Below are 16,552 nucleotides of genomic sequence, written 5' to 3'. Positions count from 1 at the left end.
TTGTCTAGCACCGCACTTTACATTTAAATAAATTATTAATTAATAATAATGAATATATTTTATATGTCTTGATTTATTCTGTCTTTGGCTTTTCTTTTATCTATTCTAGACATTTTATATGCTAGATCTAGATGCTAGAGCTTTTAAATCTTTTAGCTGTGAGAAGCGCTGGGCAGGATACAAGTACGAGCCAGATTTGTTAATTCTTCAGTCATCAATTCAATTGTGTAGTACTTTTTACAATACGTTGTCACAAAACCACTTTACACAAATCACATATACATTATGTGTTGATGCCAGAGGACAGAGGAGAATGGCTAGACTGGCTCGAGCTGATAGAACGGCAACATTAACTCAAATAACCAGTGATTACAACCGAGGCATGCAGAAGAGCATCTCTGAACGTCAAACCTTGATGTGGATGGGCTACAGCACCAGGTGCCACTCCTTGTGTGTCAATGCCACAGCCTACCTGAGTATTGTTGCTGACCATGTCCATCCCTTTATGACCACAGTGTACCCATCTGATGGCTACTTCCAGCAGGATAACGCTCCATGTCATAAAGCGTGAATCATCTCAGACTGGTTTCTTGAACACAACAATGAGTTCACTGTACTCGAATGGCCTCCACAGTCACCAGATCTCAATCCAATAGAGCACCTTTGGGATGTGGTGGAATGGGAGATTCGCAGACGAAAGATCTGCAGCAACTGCGTGATGCTATCATGTCAATATGGACCAGACTCTCTGAAGAATGTTTCCAGTACTTTGTTGAATCTGCCGTGAAGGATTAAGGCAGTTCTGAAGGCAAAAATGTGTCCAACTCAGTACTAGCAAGGTGTACCTAATAAAGTGGCCGGTGAGTGTATCTGTGTGTGCGTGCGTGCGGGCGTTCGTGTGTGTGCGTGTGTGTAAATGCTGGGGCAGCATTTTTTACAAGAAGGTCAATAAAATCAATGTGGCAGTTCCAAATTTCCATTCAGTTTTGCTCATGAGATCAATTATGCGTTATCCAGACCCATTACATTTTCAGTACATCACTCAGACAGATTGTATTCCAAACTGCTTTGTAAACTAGGTGCTAAAAATGGTAATGTCATGGCTATGGTAATATCATATTTATTAATATATAAGAAAATGCTAATGATTATGTCTAAGTAATTTGTGACTGTGACAAATACAATTTCTGTTCTGCTTGGCTCTGGGTGATGGGTGTGTTCATCTGCATAGTTTCCACATGTTCTCTTGTCCTTTGTGAATACGCCACTTTTTTAAACAACATGCAGATCATTATATTATACCACAAATGAACACCTCCACCCAGATGATTAGATGGCTCAGTGGCTGACATCTGGGTCTGTTAATCTTGTGAATAAGATGTGGACATGTCAGTCAGCTGTGTGTTACAGTCAGTCAGGTGTGTGTTACAGTCAGACAGGTGTGAAAGACCCTGTGCAAATGTTTGTGTTGATTTCTGTTTGTGTTGACTTTTGAGATTTATGATTAAATGTCTCAGCATATAGTTCTCTACATTAACACTATTCTAAGAGTCTTGACACTTGCAGTCTTGTCCATAAACATAAGGAACAGTTTTATCAGTTAGAAATCGGAATTCTGTTTTCTTTATGAATTTTGTTTTACATACCCAGTAACAAGGATGCTTTTTAGACGTTTTGAACATCTTTCACAGTTCATTATCATTATAACCCAAACCAGGCTTCTTTACTAAAGCACCGATCGCGGGCAATTCTTTCCAACACTCTCAATGAAAGTGTTTTCTCTATGATAGATGGTAATTTTTATGAAGTTTAAACAGATGCCATATTAACTAAAAGGCTCTATTTAGATTCAGGTGCTTCTGATAGACAAGGAGACCTTTGATCAGCAGGCTAATAACAATAGACGGCTTACAGCGCTGCGCATCTGCTAGTGTTCACGCTGCTGCTACAGCTACGCTCATAAAATATTAATTTTCAGCGTCACATGGAAATGGTATGAGGCGCTTTTTAAATTTCACTACCGACTCGACCAATAAGGCTCGAGAGTGATAGCAGAATGAATGCAATGAGACGTCCACGTTCCCGGCATGCATTGTGGAACAGGGAGTTATCTTGGCGAAAGCTGTAGCACGAATCGACCAAGTGTTGTGGCACGAGCGCAGGGCATCCCCGCACGAGCACGGAGAAAACGGACCGGATAAACGCTCGCTAAGGTAAATACAAAAAGACGTAGAGATGCTCAATAATGATTTTGTATTTACCACAAAGCCGTTTCCATTGTGTTCATATGAAGAACTGCTCCGCGATGTTTTTCTATATTGTCGTATTTTTTCCTCTAATTAATGGACCATTTAATCGCAGCCATAAAGGATACGGCTGTCATCCCAACCGCTTCCAGTTAAAATAAGTGGCCATTTGCTGAAAGAAATGGCACATTCTTAAGGAATATATATAAGCTACATTAATTTTTTTTCGCTGAGATTATGGTATTATGTTCTTTTTGTGTGCATTGCAAAATCGCTGTTGTGCTGCATCGATTGAGGGTGTCGCTCCTGACTTACAAATAGGACTGAGGAAAGTCGGTGGGGGGAATTCCCTGCCCTCCCTACCGGTTTTCCCGAGGGTGCTGCATCATATACGCGTGCAATAAATGCACCGTCGTAATCTTCATAATATCTAATATCTGTCGGTGGAGCGCGCATAAGCCACTGTTTAATTGTTGATGTCTTTCGGTGCACTTGTTGAAAATTGTAGAGATAATAAGCAGCTTTCATCTTGGTGTGTCATAATACAGCGCCGTATAGAAACCTGTACCTATCGTACACTGTATCGTTTTTTCTCGGATGACACCTCCGCTGCCCTTTTAATAAGATAGAATTAGCTCTGCCTTTTCCCTGTAGGTGCGGAATAGCCAATAAGGGACGCAGCCAATTGAAAAGGCACCAATAGCACTGGGGTCAGGGCTACTGGTTGCTTCTTCCCAGTGCAGACGTCATTCGTCATATAGGTTAAAACATCTTAAAATTAATAATTTTACGTCAAAGGAAGGAGTGCCACAGCATGGACCAGCAAACAGCTTTAATGGGGTATTAAGTCGTTATTATGGAACGATGTATTGACTAAGTTTACTTCTGAAACACTTGTCCTCTTATTAAAACCTTCATATTTAATTTAGGATTCAGTGAAATATGCCTTAGAATAATACCTTTGTTTTAATGCTAAATGCAAAACTGTTCTGGACCGTAGCTCACTTTTCATATCATGTATCACAATACGCTATCGACACCATGATTGTGGGTTTGATCCCAGGGAGCACATGCTGTGTGTTATATTGTCATAAATATACATCTTAATAAGATCATTTGCTGGCTGACCAGGTTGAAATTTGTGTGCTGGGCACTGATGTCTCCAGTTTGAGTATGATCACGGTTCATCACGGTGCATCTCTCTGTCAGTGGTAAATTGCAAAGCCTACAGGAGTCTTCGAGTCATGGCGTTCTGTCTGTCTGTGTCCAGATGGATGACTTCATCCGTCACATTAGACATTTCTTCTCCCACCTCCTCAGTGGGAGTAGAGAGGTGTTGAGAACCTTATCTGAACTCTGATCCCTGAAGCATTTTCATATTTCCAAAGCTTCTCAATTTTAGCTCATGATTTTTTTGATACACTGCAAAGTTTCATGTGTATAATGTAATTCCACTTTTCTATACATATGCAGTGCCTCCTTTTCACATATATATATATTTTTAATTATTTTGTTCAACTTAAGTTACCCGCATTATCCTAAAAGCCTTACACCGCACTACTGCACTGCTGTTTTGCTGGTGCATCATGTCTAATTTATTTGCAGACCTCTAAACATTGTGATGTATGGCACACACCATGATCGCGTCCAGGAGGATGGTGATGTTTTATTCCTGCCATATTGCCCCTGCAGTTAAGATTACTGTGGCCTTCAAGCTCTGAATGTCTGCTAAGTGTCCCAAAAGAAGTTTTTCTAGTGATGGCTGCCGCAAATGCATGGGAAGTTGTCACAGCTTAAAGCTCAGTATGATATATCTAGATATCTCAGTAGGATGGGGGTCAAACCTAATTATTGCCATATAGCCCTTCAAACCCCCCACCCCCCACCCCCAGTGTGTAAAAGTAAAATGTGCATATTTCTTTCTATCTTCATAATGAAATCTACATGGCACTTTGCAGTCAGGATAAAAACTGCCAAATCTGTTGGGAATTGTATGAAACTGTTTACTCCCGAGCTCCCTGCAAGCCTGCCAGTGAACTCTGACCTCAGCACATTAATTCTTGAGGTACATTTTAATTCATTTTGGGCACTGCAAGTTGAATCTGCCTAGTAGCTGAACACACAAGCTAGTTTTTCATCTCTGAGCTTGTGCAATCTGAGTGCAACCTTTTGTGCCAATGGCTATTAGATTATCAAAGTGCATTGTAAAATAAAAAACATCACCTGTATGCATAAACATATCCTGTTAAAAAAGATTGCTAAAAATATTGATAACTGACATGATGACTGGCACAAGTGATCTTCTTTTTTGTTGTATTTGAAGAGAGCACCTTAGGCTGTTGTTAAATAAAACATTTGATGTTTGTGTTGTCCAAGTAATTTGTAGTAGGAATATGAAAGTGCAAATGATTAACCTATAGGTTTTAATCACAACCTGCTTTCTTTGATCTCTTTGAATGTGTGACAGAACACAGCTCCCACTGGATGGCAAAAACATTCATTAATGCATTGCAACCATAATCACAGTCAATGTGATGTTGCAGATATCGGTTGAGAACCTGTGAGTTTACATTTGAGAGCAGCTTTATGTCGATTGCACTGCAGCAGTATTTGTGAGAAATCTCACCAGGTCTGTGTGACTCCTGGGTGTGTGATGATGCCACTTCAGTCTGTGAGGTTCCGGGGTACATGCTGAACCCGAGCTGGAGTGCCATAAAGGAATGAATTGAAAGAAAAAAATGACAAAAGTTTCACTCATGTTAAGCATAGTTCATCAGCCAAGATACAATTCGTTTCTAAAATATTATTGTGCTTCTGAACTCATAAGATTAACACGGCTAACAAGAAAGGAAAGCTGCCCACCAAACAGCACCATGCATCCTGAAGTCATTACATGTTTGCCTGAAAAGTCATCATTTGACTAAGCGATACAGTTTATGCATAAAGTGCTGTGTTGTGAACTAGTGGAGGAACATTAAACCCCAGCAAATGAAGCATGTTAATGAGGAGCTGTGCAGTGCAGACATGGATGTGCATAATCTATGCAGACATCAGCTGCAGGTCTGATGTCAGGTCCCTTGAGCATGCTCACAGCTAGCAGAGGTGGCTGCCTGACATGAACCCAGGCACAGAAATCACGTTGCATTTGCCTGCTGTATATCTCCCACTGAACAGTGCTTCCTTTAAAGTGTTTTGTATTATTCAGTAGGTAGGGTGTGATGTTTTGCCCACAGCTCCATTTAATTAATTTCTATTGAATGAACTTTGATAGATTCACCACCCAGCATTCAGAGCAGTGTGGACTCAGATTGCCTCAGTAGGTAATACACACCCAAATAGTAATTTTTTTGTCAAATCATAGCTAATTTTACAACATGCATGTAAAATATATAATTAAATATTAGGCTATAATATGGAATGTAAGACATTATAGTTTAAGATTTGATAATATTTATGATGTTCATTAATATTATCTTGATTTCATTTCAAATTCATTTGTGGTGAAATTGAGGTAAGTCTAAAATAAATTAGACCGCTGTGCCGCTGCGTGGTCATTAAGATAAGGTAGCTGCTGTTACAGATGCCTCCATGACTTTTCATCCAGTATCAATGTGACCGCGCTGGCCTTCTCATGCTAAATAAAAGCCAGGTGTCATTTTAACACACTGAATCCTCCAAAAAAATTCTGATCTACACTATAATGAGACACATCCAGAATTTACTTCTAATAATGGCCCATTCTTTGGTCCAAATGCATAAACACAGTGTTATATCTGGGTATTTGACCATTGGGGGCCACCTCAAGACCTGTGTCTGAAGGGCTTTTTTTTCTTTTTGTGTGAAAAAGGGAAATTTGATTTTTTTTTTCAGAATTTACATGAAAACATTAAATGAGGCAAATGACATTCATTTCAGACTTTTCAGAGTCACAATGAATTAGTAGCAATCGCACATGTCAGTTTGTGGTATGGATTTGTGAATGTAACTGTCATCCATGAAGGAGAGGGCAGTGTCAGAAATGAGATGGTGCTGTAATGACTTTGGAAGCCTTTATGTGGTCAAAAGAGACCCCCCCTCCCAACCACCCTTGATGTGAGGGGATGATGTGAGGTACAGTGTGGAGTAAGATTAATGAACTCTCAGTCCACCAGGTCCACTACCTTAGCCCCACAAAACTCAGTCACATCATCTGTGCTCTTCCCCTGTTCTGTCTCGTGACACTCTGTCCTCAACACCACTGCTGACTCTGTGGGTGAGCCAGGCCAGAGAGCTGTCTTCACAGCTTAGTGTCTCAAAGCTTTCTCTTTGCTCTCAGTAAAAGAGAGAATGGAAGCTGACGAAACCATATGAATGCCCACCTCCCTTTAGCACAGCCTGAACTAGGGGTGCACGATATGGACTAGAATTGCGATGTGCGATAACATTGTTGGATATCCCGATATCGATGTGAACCACAATAAATTAAGATTAAAATACAGAAATGTAGTGTCTCTCTGAACAGCAGCACGTTAATTTGTTTTGTTTTTTACTGTGTAATGAATCCAGAATAATTCCAAATATTTTGCAGGTTTATTCAACAATAGATTCAATCTAGGTTTATACTTTCACGAGTGAGCGACTCCGCACACCTCGTTAACCTCCGCGAACGGCGGAAGCGTTTAATCTTGCCGTGTCACATTCTTTGCAGTGTTGTCCGAAACGATATGTAGGCCTAGTAGTATAAAAAAACACCCCTCAAATACAGGGGAATGAACTTTTACCTGACCAATTTTAATGTTGCTTTGTGTTTCAGGTTTGAAAAGTGCTGGAATTTAGGCTAAAGTATTTGAAAAGGCTTGAAATTGTAACTACTTCGTTTCACAACAAATATCTGTCTGACTGAACAATTCTCTTGTATTACGTTAACATATACGAGCCTCTTGTAATTCCAGGACGAAACATGAGAGAACGTGAAGACGTTAAGATTGGGCGTTTTGAAAATAAATATCCATTAAATAATGTGATAAAAAAGCGAATTATTTCGAATCATTTAGAGTATATGTATACATATTTAATTCAATAACGTGCTGGGAATTATTGAAATGGACCTTGAAAGTGACGTACAAGTGCTTGAATTCCACCTTGTATAGGTGTATGAACCCTGCAAACATGACTGTTCTCATTGCGCCGAGACGCGGCGCGCGAGAACTTTAAATAAATAATAACATTAAATAATGTGATAAAAAAGCGAATTATTTCGAATCATTTAGAGTATATGTATAAATATTTTATTCAATAACGTGCTGGGAATTATTGAAATGGACCTTGAAAGTGACATACAAGTGCTTGAATTCCAGTAGCGAACCGTGACCTTTAAACCTGGGCCCGCTACCCCCCCCCCCCCTCCCCCCCGAAATTTTTTTTTTTCCTTTCTTAATAAACTAAATAAAGAAAAACTGAGACGACAGTACAGCTTTAAAAACGCAATAAACAATAATATCTGTACTAGATAACATCTTAAGCAAAATAAGTATACAAACAAAATAAGGTTCACAGCTCCGTGGTTCTCGGAAGCGGAATATGTAAACAACGCGCACGAGGACGTCAAAGGGATGAATCGAAACTAGCTAGCGATGGTGCTAACGACAGCTAGCGTCGCCACAGCGGGCGGAAATTATCATACAGTTAAGCCCGCCCACTAAGAGAGAAGATATGATTGGTCAATTTTGCTGTCATTTGAAACTGGTATTGCGCTGAATTATAACTGCCAGGCCCTCTGTAAACGAACAGCGGGCATCACAGTCCTGATAGGGGGAGACACAGGCTCACAGGCTTCCACTCAACCCCTCACCTTCCAACACAGATTGAATAGACACGGGTGAATATTTTATTTGCTTATATTTTTGTAATTGTTTAGATGTCGAATGTCAAACTGTAAGTAGATAAAATAAAATTGGATAATTATATATATAATGCTTTAAGAATATTTTAGGCCCTCTGAGAGGGCGTAGAGGGCCCTGACGGTTCCCCACTGTTGAATTCCACCTTGTATAGGTGTATGAACCCTGCAAACATGACTGTTCTCATTGCGCCGAGACGCGGCGCGCGCGAACTTTAAATAAATAATAACATTAAATAATGTGATAAAAAAGCGAATTATTTCGAATCATTTAGAGTATATGTATAAATATTTAATTCAATAACGTGCTGGGAATGATTGAAATGGACCTTGAAAGTGACGTACAAGTGCTTGAATTCCACCTTGTATAGGTGTATGAACCCTGCAAACATGACTGTTCTCATTGCGCCGAGACGCGGCGCGCGCGAACTTACAAAATTCGAGAGGTGCACGACCTCGTGAATCGACAGCGCGCGAGGCAATTGCACACGGGCGAAGCCACCGCGATTACGTTATTTTCGCCTCCCGGACCCTCGCGCCGCATCAAGTGTAAACCAGGCTTAAACCAAATCGCGTGTCTGATGAGCGCGTTCACCCCACTCCAGGGTTGCCAGGTCCTACAAAAGTTTTCCGCACAAAATCTGCGAGTGTAAGTTGTCGGCGGGGTGGGGGTTGCGAGTGTGAAATGGAGACAAATTAAGTATTATATCGCGATCGATTCTTAGTGTAGACTTGGAACTTCCGCAGTAGCCCAACTCAAAAGTAGCCCAAAAAACCGCACCCTGCGGCCCCAGAATTTTTACCCGCGGCTGGATTTTCAAACAAGCCCAATTTGGCGTGAAAACCGCGAACCTGGCAACTCTGCCTCACTCTGCCTCTTGCCTACTTACGTCACGTGATCATAGTCTGCAGCGCGAATAGCTCCCTCTATTGCTGGACGAGGATAACGCAATTTGAGTTTGCTGTTATTCAAGGAGTTATCGTGGCTCTTTCGATGTGTTTATCGTGAAACTTCACATCGCGATAACGATAAAAATACGATTAATCGTGCAGCCCTAGCCTGAACCCAGGATCCCAGTACAACCTGACGCTTGATTTAATAACCCCTTTCACAAATGGCAGATCCTGCTTCTACTTCCTCCTTCTTAATTGTTGGTAGTGCTCTGGTATCTAATGCTACCACCCCCCAGTTCTGGGTCACGCTGTGTCATGTAAAGCTGAATGTGAGTGGTGCTGGCGAGTCCTGCCAAGCCCCATGAGTCAGCGCGGTCCGACTGGTCCCGTGTTTATGGTGCTGTTTTTCATCTCTGCAGGAGTTCCTTCCCCTGCTCCGTCTTACGCAGCGAATCACCAGCTCTCCACTGGCACTCCACCATCTTCCCCATCCCCATGCTTATGCCACCGTGCCGATTCTCAGATCAGACGACATCTTTCAATTTCATCACCTGACACGCAGGGCGGCACCGTGACAATTAGCTCCTCTTGTAAAATGCCTTTATCTCCCTCGTCCAGCTCCCCAGCCCTCTTTTCCTTCTGCTTCAGTTGCTCCGGGTTTCTCTCTTCCACCCCCCCCCCCCCCCCCCCCTCTTCCATTCTCTCCACCCTCTGTGTGAAGCTTCAGTGGGATGGTGATAGTGTAGTGCTCATGAGCATGGTGTGTCTGCGAGCTGCGGAAGCTCTATCTCTTCCCTGCTGCTCCTTATTCCGAGTTGTGGACAAAAGCTGTAAATCTTACTAGTTATGTAACCACCATTATTGTCTTTCCTTGCACTTTTGCATTTGTTCAGTCTCTCTATCAGTCTTTCTCCACCTTCTAGCCCCTTAAAGTCCAAATGAATCTATTGTAGCTATAATGGTGTTCCATCTCACAGCTGCCCAGGATTCCCTTGATCAATAATCCTCTGTTGTGATACTTAATCCTTCTTTATGCAGTTATAGAAGCAAAGCTCATAATAGCTATATGTTGACATGCTGAATTCTTTCTATATGTATACATGCTTTTATGCAGGTGCACTTGTCATTTTTTAATAGATGATACATATATGACTAAACAAACATAAAATTATACACACCACACACAAACACACACACACACACACACACACACACACACACACACACACACACACACACACACACACACACACACATATATATATAATGCGTGTGTGTGTGTGTGTGTGTGTGTGTGTGTTAATAATTAATATAATAGAACTATAGGAAAAGTCATATCCTTTATTTCATCCTATTATATTTCATCCTTTAGTCACATCAGTTACTACATTCTATGTGTGTGGAAGGCAATGCCATTACCCAAAGTAGTGGCCTATGCAGGGAGTATAATTTGAACATTTATTTTCATTTAATAACAGAACATTAATAATAAGGTTGGCGATGAGCTTTCTTATGATGTCATCATTGTTGATTTTGTCTCAAACTCAGTTCTAAAAAAAAAAGTTTGTCTCAAGCTCAGTTCTACAAGCATTTTCAGATGTTTTAAATACTTCCAATAATAAGAACTATAACAATAGTAATTATAATCATTATCATTAACTAATAGGATTATAATAGGAAATATTAGGAAACAAGTACCCAGTATTGTACCCTGTAGAGTGCATAATGTCTGGGATTTGTAACAATACAAACTTCTTGGAAACTACTTGAAAACATGCATTTGGAGACACAGCTGCTCCGTGTGTGTGTGTGTGTATATATATTAGGGGTGGGCATAGATGAATTTTTTAATCTAGATTAATCTCACTGAAATCTTGAAATTAATCTAGATTAATCTATATTAAAATGGCTCATATGCGTGCTACCCAAGTAATTACTAAAAGTCAGTTTTTGAGATAGGGTTTCTTAATACAGAGGGTGCATTAGACCAGGGGCTCATCTCCTGTTTCCAAAATGCATCAATGACTGCTTGAAGCTGTTCTACTTTGATAATTGAAGAAAAAAAACATGCTCAATAAAATGTAGGCTACTCGTGTTCAACGGTTTATTCAGTTAAACATGAATTTGTAAGCCTACATACTGTACATTAAAAGGGGTTGATAACATGTTTATTCAGCTAAACATGATATTTGAAATGTAAGCCAACATTTAGTACATTTAACCTCACGGACGTCATTTGGGGGGGACTTTTTCAAAAGCCGGTTTTGGTCCTCTGCAGTTTTAACGGTTAAAAAGAAATATTTAAATAGCGACGAATCTAGCGCTAGGACCATGCAGAAAACGACCGCTCCTTTCCATGAAGCAAACCTGGTAACTTCGTAGCTGCATCCATGTAAACACACGTACGATTTGTAATTCACAGGTTTGAAAACTCGTTCTCGCCCCTACTGTGCAATTTGGTTAGGAATACAGCCGAGTTAATCATGTTGAAAGTCATCAAAGTTTGCTTACCCATTTTGACCCAGTTCCCAACCCAACTTTAAGAATAGATTAACGGCGATAATTTTTATATCGCCCGATAAGAGTATCAAATTAACGAATATCAGTAGCGAACCGTGACCATTAAACCTGGGCCCGCTCCCCCCCACCCACCCACCCCGGAAAAAAAATTGTTTCCTTTCCTAATTAACTGCAATAAATAAAAAATTAAAAAGTGAGACGACAGTACAGCTTTAGAAATGCAATAAACAATAATATACGTACTACATAACTTCTTAAGCAAAATAAGGTTCCAACAAATTGAGGTTCACAGCTCCATGTTCCTCGGAAGCGGAATATGTAAACAACGCGCACGAGGGCATCAAAGGAATGAATGGAAACTAGCTAGCGGTGGTACGCTAACGACAGCTAGCGTCGCCACAGCGGGCGGAAATGATCATACAGTTAAGCCCGCATAATAAGAGGGAAGATATGATTGGTCAATTTTGCTGTCATTTGAAACTGGTATTGCAATGAATTATAACTGCCTGGCCCTCTGTAAACAAACAGCGGGCATCACAGTCCTAATAGGGGGAGACACAGGCTCACAGGCGTCCACTTAACCCCTCACCTTCCAACACAGATTGAATAGACAAGGGTGAATAATGTATTTGCTTATATTTCCGTAATTGTTTAGATGCCGATTGTCAAACTGTAAGTAGATAAAAAACATTTTTTATAAATTATATATATTTATATTTTAAGAATATTTTAGGCCCTCTTAGATGGCGTAGAGGGCCCTGACGGTTCCCCACTGAATATATATATAGCAGCTACATAGGCACACAAGATCCAACTGCAATGAAATGGAATGAACAAATTGCATTATCGTTACAACTGTGTTTTATTCGATTCAGCAGTAAAAGTAAAGAAAAATGTCTGACCTCATTTGTTTTTGCCTACTTACTAGAGGTCAGCCATAACTGACACACCCTTCACTCCACAAACCTTCACTCGTACTGATGTGTGTGGGAGTTCAGGGATGGCAGTGGACCAAACCACTGTGACATATATGATTGCAATCTTGCAAATCTCAAAAATGAATGGGTTTGTACGTATAATTTGCTTATCATTAGCATATAATGATAATTTGATGGGGCAACTCTGGAAGGCAGGGCTAGGACCCATCCAGTATTTCCTGTCTGTTTGTTCACTATTGCTACACACCCTTGTACAAACCAGACTATACATCAATTCAGCAGAAGGAACTAATGATGTTCATTAGTCCACGATAGTGTGACGCGGGGACAGAGGCAGCAGGAGGCAGAAGCTGTGAGCAAAAGCCTTTTTATTATCCATAGCTCAAACTGAAATACTCAGGCCACTAGGCAGATCAAACACAACAGAATACTCAAGGTGATGCAGGTAAGCAAAGCAGCCACAGGCGTATGGCAGGTCCGGTGCAGTGAGGCTATCCCACGTAGTGAGGCGAGGGGGTGCAGGCTGAATGCGCAGCACTGGACGGCGCGACCTGTGGGGATTTAAAGTGCCCGAGTCCAATTAGTGCCAGGTGCTAGTACTCTGGTGATTATGAGTGAGGGAGTGTCCGGGAATGAGAGGGTGTGTGCAGAGTCGGAGTGGGCATGTGTGAGAGGGAAGGAGTGTGTGTGCGCGCCATCTCGTGGCGTCTGGGCTGACCAACCGTGACAGATAGTATAAACTTTAAGCTTGCTCTTAAAGTTTAAGCTTGCTCTTAAAGTAAGCTTGCTACTGTTCTCTTAAATAACTCCTTAGACTAACTAGCTAACATTAGCATTTTCATTGTAACTTCAAGGTGTCGTAGTCTCATAACTCTTAGCCTAATATATGCATAGCCTGCCAGAATATGTATATCATATAATTTTGAATAATTATAATAATAAAAAATAATCTTTTGTCAAGACCTGCAAATTGTCATCCTGACAATTCACCACACATCCACCACCAACTGGGAGGAGGCCTTAGATTAGACCCAGCACCTGGTTGGCCTGCGGAGGCCTGGAGTTTCCCCAGGAGGAGCTGGAGGGAAGGACTTATGACAGAGACACCCAGGCTTCTCTGCTCATCCTATTGCCATGCCAACCATGAAATGGACTAAGCATCATAAAAGATGAAGATTAAGTTTTAACTAACTGATCAAAATTGACCCATTTGTCAACCATTTAGGAAATAGCACACATCATTCCTTCCAAATACAGTGCTCTACTTTCATATATACTTGCATATTTAGACAAACGATTATCGTCTCAAGAATTATCCCTATAAAAGATTTTATCGCTTCAAAAATTTATTGATGCAGTACCCCACATGAACATTAGAGGGCCTTTCATGCATCAGTTACATGATTATATTATTTCTGCCTGTGTAAGCCATCTTCTGCATCTCAGTGGAACAGTTAGGAAGAATGATAACAGCAAATCTTAATTCTGGAATAGTTGTGTTCAAGAAGAAGAAATAATATTAGTAACACCTTTTCCTGATACATGTATGTTACTGCCAACTATGAGAAAAGGTACCAACGGTCGATCGGCAGATACCCAGAGCTCGTTCCGTGCACTGTCTTTGCTTCTTAGTTTAATTCGTCACACCCAAATGTAGGTTATGGCTAAAGCAATTTAACCATTGCCATCCAAGTTCGTCTCTCACAGCTGACTTTATATTTGCAGCGTTGTCCGTGGTAATGCAGGTTAAATTTCCCGCATTCAGCTTCCTACAGAGTGAAGACCCTCAGCTATATTGGTTGCAGTGTGGCTGTCCGGAAAGAACAGTTTCCAAACATTTGTATTCAAGCTTCCACTGCGGTGAAATAAAGTGTGCCGTCACTGACATGTACAGAGTCATATTAGTACTTGACCACGTGTCAGTTGTCAATGAATAAAACTCCGCTGTCTTGAGCAAACATTCAACGTCAGCTCGAACATTAATATACATTTCAGGCACTGATGTCTTGCTAAAGTACTTACGGCTTGGTAGCTCGTACTGTGAATTAAAGGTTTTTAACATTTCTTTGAATGTTGACTTTTCGACTGTGTTGAATGGCAGCATACCCTTCACTAAATAACGTGTTACACTTGTGGTGCACTCTCACCACTTAACGCTGTCATGTTTGTATTTTGTACATTTTGCAAAAGTACTTGTGATTGTTGACTGACTCGATTAACTTTGTTCTCCTCTGTGGGTAGAACCCAGTTTAACATGCTGATGTGGATGATGAATCCTAAGATGTGCTTGTAAATTGGTGGTGTTACCACCTTTTGTGGTGATCCTTTTTCTGTATAGACGTATAGACGTATATAGACGTATAGACGTTTTTCTGTATACATTTTATGTGGTGTATATACATAAACACCACCCTTTCTGTTCTATAGAGCTAAAAATTTCTTAAACCATAGATTGTATAAAGTTTGTATAAAGCCAGACGTTAAATAGAGATGCTGCAAAATGCTGGTAAACAACAATGGTACTTAATAAAAACAAATAGAATGATAATTTGCGTAATATCTGCAAAGGTTTAAATTATATATCGCGATATTCGATAATATCGTTTATAGGCCCAAGGCTACTGCACACTGTAGTTTGGAAGTTTGGTTGTCTCCAGTGATTGACTCTGCAGAAAGTGCGACATCTTCATACTATGAGCTTCAGCATCCGCTGACCCCGCTCTGTCAGTTTACGTGGCCTCCCACTTCGTGGCTGAGTTGCTGTCGTTCCCATACACTCTCATTTTCTTGTAATACAGCTGACAGTTGACCATGGAATATTTAGGAGCGAGGAAATTTCATGACTGGATTTGTTGCACAGTTCTACACTGGAATTCACTGAGCTTCTGAGTGCGACCCATTCTCTCACAATTCTTCTTTCAATTCTTTCTGCATGCCTGGGTTCTTAATTTTATACACCTGTGGCCATGGAAGTGATTGTAACACCTGATTTCACTAATTTGGAAGGGTGAGCAAATACTTTTGGCAATATGGTGTATGTGGACATATTAGTGATGAGGACGAGACTTTAGAGCAGTTCCAGCCCTTCTTTGAATAAGCAGTTTCTAAATGCTGAAATGCTGGACATTTATGTACAGGTAGCATGAGATAAAGGCAACCTTTGGCTTTCTCACAAAAAACGTCTTTTACTGTGCTTGAGTTAGTTTATCATTTTTTATAACTAAAATAATAAATATTATTTGGTAGCTACCAAGGAACATCAAATGTTTATTCCTACATGGGTGGTCTTCCAACGGCAGTGGCTTTGCTGTGTAATATTTGCAAGAAAGGAGAAAACTCTGTAGTATGTGCACCAGAGAAATTCCTTTCCGTGTACACTAGCAGGTCATGCATGAAATAGGCTATATATTTTAAGTTATGTGGACAGCTATATCTTTCCAACAGACAGGCAAATGCAAAATATATTGTAAAGAGAGTATGGAGTCCTCAAAAGTTGCTCAAAAGTAAGTTGTTACACTTTTAGTGAGTTGATATCACTCATTATCTCTGCAGAAGCTGAAGTTCACTTCACTTGAAGAATATAACTAGATCTTAAAGATATGACGCTAAACTCTTCAGCTTAAACTAACTGTGCTTGGTGGTGTCTCTCCAGGGGAACATTAGGTTTAAAAAAAGTAAAGTATCACACAGTGATGCTCTTTTGTTAGCATTTTTGAAAGCTATTAAACCCCAGTGCTGTATCCACACTTGAGCAGTTTAGTTAATTAGGACATTATTAATTTGGATGCCCACAGATGTTTACCCCTGTGGCGAGACATTTAGCTCTCACTCTCTACCTGCTTCTCCAGCTATGCAAGTTCTTCGATTACATCAGGTAATGCTTTGGGTAATGGAATTTTTATTGTAAGTAAGTTATCTAAATTTTAAATGTAGTCTGGTGAATGTTCTCTCTGTATTATTTACGCTACAGGGATTTCTGTTAACCACTCCCTTCTCTGTGTATTGGCCTGCTGCCATTAATCTCATCTTCTAGATCTTTCTTTACTTATGTCACGGTGAGGCGGCCCCCTACCGGT

General features: G+C 40.5%; 1 protein-coding gene across 1 annotated transcript in view; it reads left to right on the top strand.

Moving 5' to 3' along the window:
* Window positions 1-1,982: 1,982 nt before the first annotated feature.
* The window catches only part of syn3 (synapsin III), a 108,256-nt gene continuing 93,686 nt past the window's right edge, over window positions 1,983-16,552 (top strand). The window contains exon 1 of the mRNA XM_077006416.1: window positions 1,983-2,213. The gene's annotated coding sequence lies outside the window, so the exon portion shown is untranslated. The remainder of the gene's footprint in view (window positions 2,214-16,552) is intronic.

This window comes from Brachyhypopomus gauderio, chromosome 5 (genome assembly GCF_052324685.1).
Source record: "Brachyhypopomus gauderio isolate BG-103 chromosome 5, BGAUD_0.2, whole genome shotgun sequence".
Classification (NCBI taxonomy): domain Eukaryota; kingdom Metazoa; phylum Chordata; class Actinopteri; order Gymnotiformes; family Hypopomidae; genus Brachyhypopomus; species Brachyhypopomus gauderio.
This window is presented reverse-complemented; position numbering and strand designations above follow the sequence as displayed.